Raw genomic sequence first — 7,141 nt, 5'->3', positions numbered from 1 at the left:
GTGATCCTCTCCACTTGCCCTCTCCCAAACCCTCCGCACCCCCTGCCATCACGAAAGGTCAGGTGGCCTCTGATTCCATGACATCACACCCCCTTGTCTTTCTAGTGTCACTGTTGCACTTCTGCTGCCCCTCCTTGTGTTTAGCCTGGATGGATAGAGTAGAGCATCCGGTTGTACTCTGGGTCTTTCGCTTATTAGCTGGGTGACCCTGGGCAACTTACTTAACTTCTCTGTTCCTAGTGTCATTATCTGTAAAATGGTGAAAACAGTAGTCTTCTCTCATAGTAGTGTGATAATAGATGCAAAGTGCTTAAGACAGTGAATGCCATTATAAATCTTATCTGAATCATCTTCTTCATCACCACTATCCTCCTCCTCCTCCTCCTCCTCATTATTTTAACTGGTCCCAGCTCGTCCTCCACAGCATTATGGGATTAATCTTCCTCAAGTGCTGCTTGGACCAGATCACTCTCTTCAGACTCCTTGAGTAACTGCTGGATGCCTCTCATATGAAGTGTGAACTCCACAGCCTGGCTTTCTTCCCTCATATTTTTCCAGTCTTTCCACCTCCTGAAGTATTTCTTACACCACAGCGAATGGTGACCTTCACGTCTTCTGAACAGGCACTGGACTTGCTTTGTCACCTCCAGTCCCTCTCAGTGTCCCCGGCCTGCCCCTACCTCCCCCAAAGCTGCCTCTAGGGCACATTCTCTGGGGCCCACAGCTGAGCTTTCCAGTTTTTGAAAGCTTCAAATGTTTCTCGGCACTTCCCTTAGAGCCCTTACCCTTCTCTCCCCTGAATAATCTCACTTATTAACGTATCTATATTGGGGTGAGCGACCCTTCCTTTTTCCTGTTTGCTTTTAACAGAAAAGACCTGGCTCAACAGAGTTTAACGCGAGGCAGTGCTCCAGGCCTGGCGCCATGTCTTCCTCCACAGCAGGGGGCATCTCCTGGTGGCCCTATAAAGGCAGCAGGGCCTGGGGGGTGAGCAGTGGACGTCACTGTCCCTAAGAGGCAAGGCCCAGAGCAGGCAAATTGGAGACATACTCCTTTCCCCACATAGGTTTCTAGGACTGGCTGTGTGGTCCCTAAGGAAAATCTGTACTTGTCTTGTTAGTAGCATCTTCATAGATGACCAGTAAGGTGGTCAGCCCACCCACAGCTTTCCTTGGGCCACAGTCAGGAGTCCTCAGCCCACCCCGGCTTGCAGCTATGATGACAGAGCAAGAAACATGATTGCAGAGCTCCCGCGCACAGGATTCTAGGAGAAAGGCAGGCCATTTTCTGGTGTGGCTATGGGGTCCCTGCACGAAGATCTGGGGAGGAAGTTAGAGGGTGTGTGAGTAGAGGGAAGAAATTTAAGACCAGAGCTTAGGGGTATATGTGGGGACAGCCTCCTCGTGGAGGCCCAAGTCTGGAAGGTGTGGGAGAAGGAAACGATTACTGAGAATTCCAACTCTAATCCTTCCTGCACACTTGGAAGCACTCTGTGGAGATGGCGTGTGGCAGTCCTGTGTCTTGCCTCACCCACCTCTCCCACCCCATGCACAGGCACATTTTCATGGAGGAAGGGGGATTCTACTTCAAGATCAGAAAGAAATATTGGGATGCATATTTTGGTCCCCTTTCCTGCCCTCTCTTCATTCTTCCCAAAGGAGGAAGAAGTAACCTGGTTGCTAAGTCCAGGGAGGACACTAGTCCTGGCATTACATCCCACACAGCAGTGGGAGGGGTGCTTGACCTTAAAAGTGGGAGCAGGCTCAGCCCTCTCTTGCTCTCATGGCCCATCTGTGCTCAGGCAGATGGTTCCTGTGAGTTCCCAGGCTCCATGGTGTGGAGTTGGCAGGGGGGTCACAAGCCAGGCAGGCCTGCTCTTGGGAAGCCCAGCCAGGTGTCTCCCCTCTTGGTTCCTTCTCCTCCATCTGTGACTCAGTGGGGAGGTCAGGCCAGACTTCCCTGGGGGCCTCATGACTTTACTTCTGGGGGAGGGAGGGAGAAGGCACATGCAGTAGTCCCCCTTTATTCATGGCGGATACACTCCGAGACCCCCGTGGATGCCTGAAACCTCAGATAGTACTGAACTTTCACCTTTTCACATAAAGAAAGCACTTTACAGCTACTCCTTGGCGTCTGAATTGTCAGCATCACTAATCTTGCGTCTTGTGCTTTGGAGCCATTTTAAAGTAAAATAAGGGTTAAACACAAGCATTGCGATACTAAGTGGGGAGCACATACAGCATGGGTGTGCTGGACAAAGGGATGACTCATGTCCGGCCAGGGCAGAGCAGGAAGGTGAGAGTTCATCACGCTACTCAGAACAGTGCACAGTTTAAAATTTTTGAGTTGTTAATTTCAGAAATTTCCCATTTCATATGTTTGAACCGAGGTTGATGGCAGGTAGCTGAAACCCTGGAAAGCAAAACCACAGATAAGGGGGACTATTTATATCCTCCATAAGTGAGTGCAGTGCGGGTCCTCCGTGGTCTTCCCTCTGCTGGGTCTAGCTCGTGCATGAACACACACAGGAAGTTGAGTATCTGCTAAGCTGCTATTCAGAAAGGAATCCATAAGAAATAAAGACCCAGTGAGATTAACATCCCAAATCTCCCCTAAGTCACTGGGTCCCTCCTGCTGTGCCTCGTAGGTACACAGTCGTCACCAGATGCCAGCTCTTGCCCAGGGATTAAGAAGCAGGTAAGTTAAATTGATGATCTGAGATTCCACCTTGCGGCATTAACTTCAGTCAATTATTGAAGTTACTGCTAGTTTTGAAATAGTGTTTGCTTTAAATCTCCAATAATGTAAATCTCACAGGCAGGCAGAGTCCCTCAGCAGCCATTCCAACTCCGTGAGAAACCAGAAAAGCTGCTGAGAAGTTAATGGGTGGTGAAGATCCGGGCCTAGTTTCACTAACACAACAATCACCTTTAACATCCAGAGAGGAGGTGAAGAACTTGGTTTTATTTCATTCATGTTGTAGAAAGAGGCCACTGATTTGGGTTTCAAATTACAGTGAAATAGTTCAATTATGCAAATCATAAATGAGATTATATGATGTTGTTATGAATAAAATACACGCACCAATCTAAGCAGGCATTTCTCCCTTGCTAATTCTCATACCATATTTGTTTGTATTTAATATACCATTAAGATCTAATCTCCTAAAATGTGTTCATTCAACCAATATTTACTACCGTGTGCTGTGGTCCGTGTTGGCTCTGGGAACCCCAGGAGCTTCCAGTCCACTGAGTGAGATCAGATCCGCTCACAAAGGAACGCAATTACAAGTCTGCCGTAAGGGCCATCAGAGGGTGGATTGGCTTGCTACAGCTTCAGAAAGAAAGTACCAGAAATCAGGTGACTTAAAACAACTGAAATTTATGTCCTTACAATTCTGGAAGCTAGAAGTCCAAAGTCAAGGTGGCCACACTCTCTCTGAAGGCTCTAAGGGAGGAGCCTTCCTCTTCTCTTCCACGTTTCTCTTTGTCGCCAGCCTCCCTCGGCACTCCTTAGCTTGTCTGTGCGTCACGGCAACCTCTGCCTTTATCGCCACACGGTGCTCTCCCTGTGTGCTGCTGTGTGCAGGCAGCCTTCCCAGCACGAGGACACCAGTGTTATTGCAGTAGGGCCCCCCCCCCCTCGTGCCAGTGGGACCTTATCTGAACTGACTTGATCTGCAATGACTCTGTTTCCAAATAAGATCATACCTGAGGCCTGCGAGTTAGTACTTCAGTGTATCTTTATTAACAGGTGCATGCAGGTTGTTGAGTTTTTTGAAAAAAAAATCAAGTTGTAAACTTTATTAAAAATTAAAAATGAGGTTCTTAAGAATCTCTACTTGAGCAGATATAAAACCCTTTAAAGGTGTATTGAGAAAAGCCAGGCTTTAAAAAACAAACAAAAATACCTTTGCCATTACCAAAAAGAGATGTCTAAAAAGAATAAAATGATGAAAAATAGTAAAAAACAAAAAACAAACAAAAAACCCCCCTGCTGTATAGAGAATGCGGATAGTTCTAATTATCTGGTCAACGGGCAAAAAGCAAGCACTTAACGTCTTCAGCTCTAACCTTTTGTTCATGTCTTATTGACGGAATTTCATACTCATGTCTGCGTGTGGGATGACCAAGCTGGGTGATGGCAGAGATGGTAAGCCGGCATTTACTCAGCCTGAGCCTTGAGAGCTCTGCCTTGCTGAGCCTTGAGAGCCAACGAATTCTCAGCTGGCGGATCTGCTGCTTTAGTCTCTTTGCCGCCATGTGGTTTAGGGTTTCCGGGGCGTCTGTGTCAGTCGGTAACTGAGGTTGTGGTGGCGGGATCAAGGGTGAGGTAGCTGCTGGCCTTGGGTCTCATGGCCTTGATTTTCCTTATCTTCTTCATTGCTGTCCGCTCTAGGCTGTCCTCGGCGAGGAATCGGGGTCTATAGCCCCCATACATATTCTGTCTCACTGGTCTACCTTGCTCCCCTGCCCCCTGGTTGTCAGCACCCTCCTGGTTGTCTCTGCCCCTCCTCCCTGCACAGGTGGGCTGCAAGACTGTGGGCGATGCCCAGAGGGTCTCCCAATGCAGTAAGGTGGGAATTGCAGCCTGCGGCAAGGCCAGGGTTGTTGGGCCTGGCTTTCGGGAGCTCTCTGACCTCTCATGCTTTTCCCCACTCACTATTCTGGTGATTCTGCTGGTAATTGCATGGAGAGCCCTGCAAGGTGGATAATGTCTATGATGGCTACAGCCTGCTGCACATTTCCTGCCTTGCCTTGAACTCCACCAGGGCCTATGGCATTGGCTGCCTCCGCACCTTTTTCTCCTTCAACATCAAACTCTCTCCATCTCCCACTGCAAAGGTGCCTCCTGGAGTCACCCATCTTTATAGCTATCTGGTGTGCAAATACATCTTCCTTGGTGTCATTCCTGTTAATGTAACCACATCTGTTTCTTACACTGAATCATTTCACTGTTCCCCAAACCTTCATTGTGATGCCTTCTTGTTCCCGCTGGTAGGCACCACTGATGGGCCACCCCTCCCTGTGCTGCTGCCCATGGTGCCAGGGTTGGTGTCTGGTGGCTGCTAGGTCTCCAGGCTGCTCCCTGGGTGTGATGGTAACTGGGCTGGCTGCCAGAGCTCCCTGGGGGCCACTCGAAACTTAAAATCTGGGTTGAAGGTGCATTTCACAGAACCTGGCTAGTTTTATAAAACAAAGCAAAACCTTTGGAGAAAAGTGTAACGTTCTCCCAAATTCAAAATGTGTACAAAAATATGAATCTCTGACTTTAATTTTTGGAATGTTTTTCCCCCAGCAACTAGCTATAAAACTTCCACGGTGGGAACTGAGAACTGTTCTTGCCAGCATATTTTAACATTTTATTTTAAAATGCTGAACTCCTCCCCAGCAACATGTAGCCTTAAATCAACAGTGTCAGCAGTTCAAACTCCAAACCCCCCATATGGGATGTGGAGCAAACTGTATCTGAAAGCTACTCCAAGATAGAGCATACACAAGAAACCCTTGAGTAATCCACATTCTCATTCTCAAGATGGTCTCTTACAAAATGTAGGCCCAGACAAAACGAGCTCATTTTTCTAATCCAAATTCTAATTCAAGTCCAAGAAGTGTATTCGTTTGCATGAAATATTCTTTTGAAGAAGTTCCTCCCAGGTGAAGAATTTTAAATATTCTTCTCTCAACAGTGGAGGCAGATAAATGACTTTGGCTGGTGCAGGGTTACATTTCTCACAGCCAGGATATTCCAAATGGTTTCTTATTCTATGGGATCAATAAACAGCCACACTCTTACGCATAAAGCTGTCTCAACCTCACCAAGGCTAACACAGACCATTTCTTGAGCTTCCCCCAAGGTGGAGCCTTAAAAAATACTGACATCTCTGAAATATGTACGGTAACAAAAGCAAGAAAAGGATGAAGATGAGAGAGACGAACTCACCTGCAGACTTGTTCTCAAGGCATTGTTGAGTGCAGCTCAGGCTTTCTTCTTGTGCAGAAGAGACACAGACCAAAATTAACTCTGTCAGCAAGAACAAGCCCGGGGGCGGAGGGGGGGCGCAATTGGGAGGGGGGGAGGAGACATATGGAATACTTTAAACAATAATAATAATAATAAAAGGAATAAGCCCAGATTTCTGTCACAGTCATCTTCACCCCAGACAGTTCCTAGAAGAAAAACAGCCGGTGAACAGGGCAATCACTGTTAGTTACAAAACCCTCGAAGGACCGTAAACCTGCGGAAGAACATTTCAATGCTGTAATCTCCATGTATATACTTCCTTAGGCCTGAGGTTCGGGTGGCTGGGCTCCCAGTCCATGCAGCCCTCTCTGCCAGTGCCTGTCCATGAGTTCTGACTATCAGCTCCACAGCCCATTCACCCCTGAGGACCAGGGTACCCATGGCCTCACACGTTTCTCTTTATACCATTTCCTTCTGGAAGCAGAATCATGAGAAAATTTGCCTATCTACTTCCTGGAAGGTTTTATGGAAACACGTGCTCTTTTCAAAAATAGGATGACATTTTCTAAGAAGCTTTAGTGAAAAGGTAGGATCAGAACCAGTCTGTCATCCTCTTTCATTGGCATCTAGCTCCTTCCCTATATCACTGCGACTGAAAATACATTGGCCTTAAGTCCAGGAAGTTAGGCCTCCTATTGGGTTTGCTTTCCCAAAACCCTTCCAGCAAATCGCAGAGACGTGCAGCTGAGAAGATCAACTTGGGCTTCTGCAAATACAGCCATTTTGGCAACCATGCTTGTCCAATTACTCAACCATGGAAGAACCTTCTATTGGTATTGTTATTGAATAGACGAATGCTCAGTGGAAACAGGCAAATATAAAACGCATGGAAAACCATAGTTAAGAATGCAGAAGACCAGCAGTGACAATAAAACACATCCACAAGACAGTATCCTTGGAGCTCTCTAACCAAATGGGAAAAGAGAATTAGAAATACAGTAATAGCATCCAATAGTAGATATTTATTGAGAGTCTACAGTGTGCCAAGCAATATTCTAGATTCTGTAGATAGAGAAGGACATGGTTCCTGACCTTGAGGACCTCAGGGATAAATGGAGATGCAAAAAGGTGGATGCTTTTTACAGCACAACGAGGGAGTTTCTACAGCACAGATGAG

General features: G+C 47.0%; 1 pseudogene; it reads right to left on the bottom strand.

Moving 5' to 3' along the window:
• Nucleotides 1-4,164: 4,164 nt before the first annotated feature.
• LOC118650465 lies at nt 4,165-5,041 on the bottom strand (annotated as a pseudogene).
• Between the last annotated feature and the right edge of the window lie 2,100 nt (nt 5,042-7,141).

Source organism: Myotis myotis, unplaced genomic scaffold (assembly GCF_014108235.1).
Source record: "Myotis myotis isolate mMyoMyo1 unplaced genomic scaffold, mMyoMyo1.p scaffold_m19_p_3, whole genome shotgun sequence".
Taxonomy (NCBI): domain Eukaryota; kingdom Metazoa; phylum Chordata; class Mammalia; order Chiroptera; family Vespertilionidae; genus Myotis; species Myotis myotis.
Note: the sequence above shows the minus strand (reverse complement) of the source record. Positions and strands in the feature narration are given on the sequence as shown.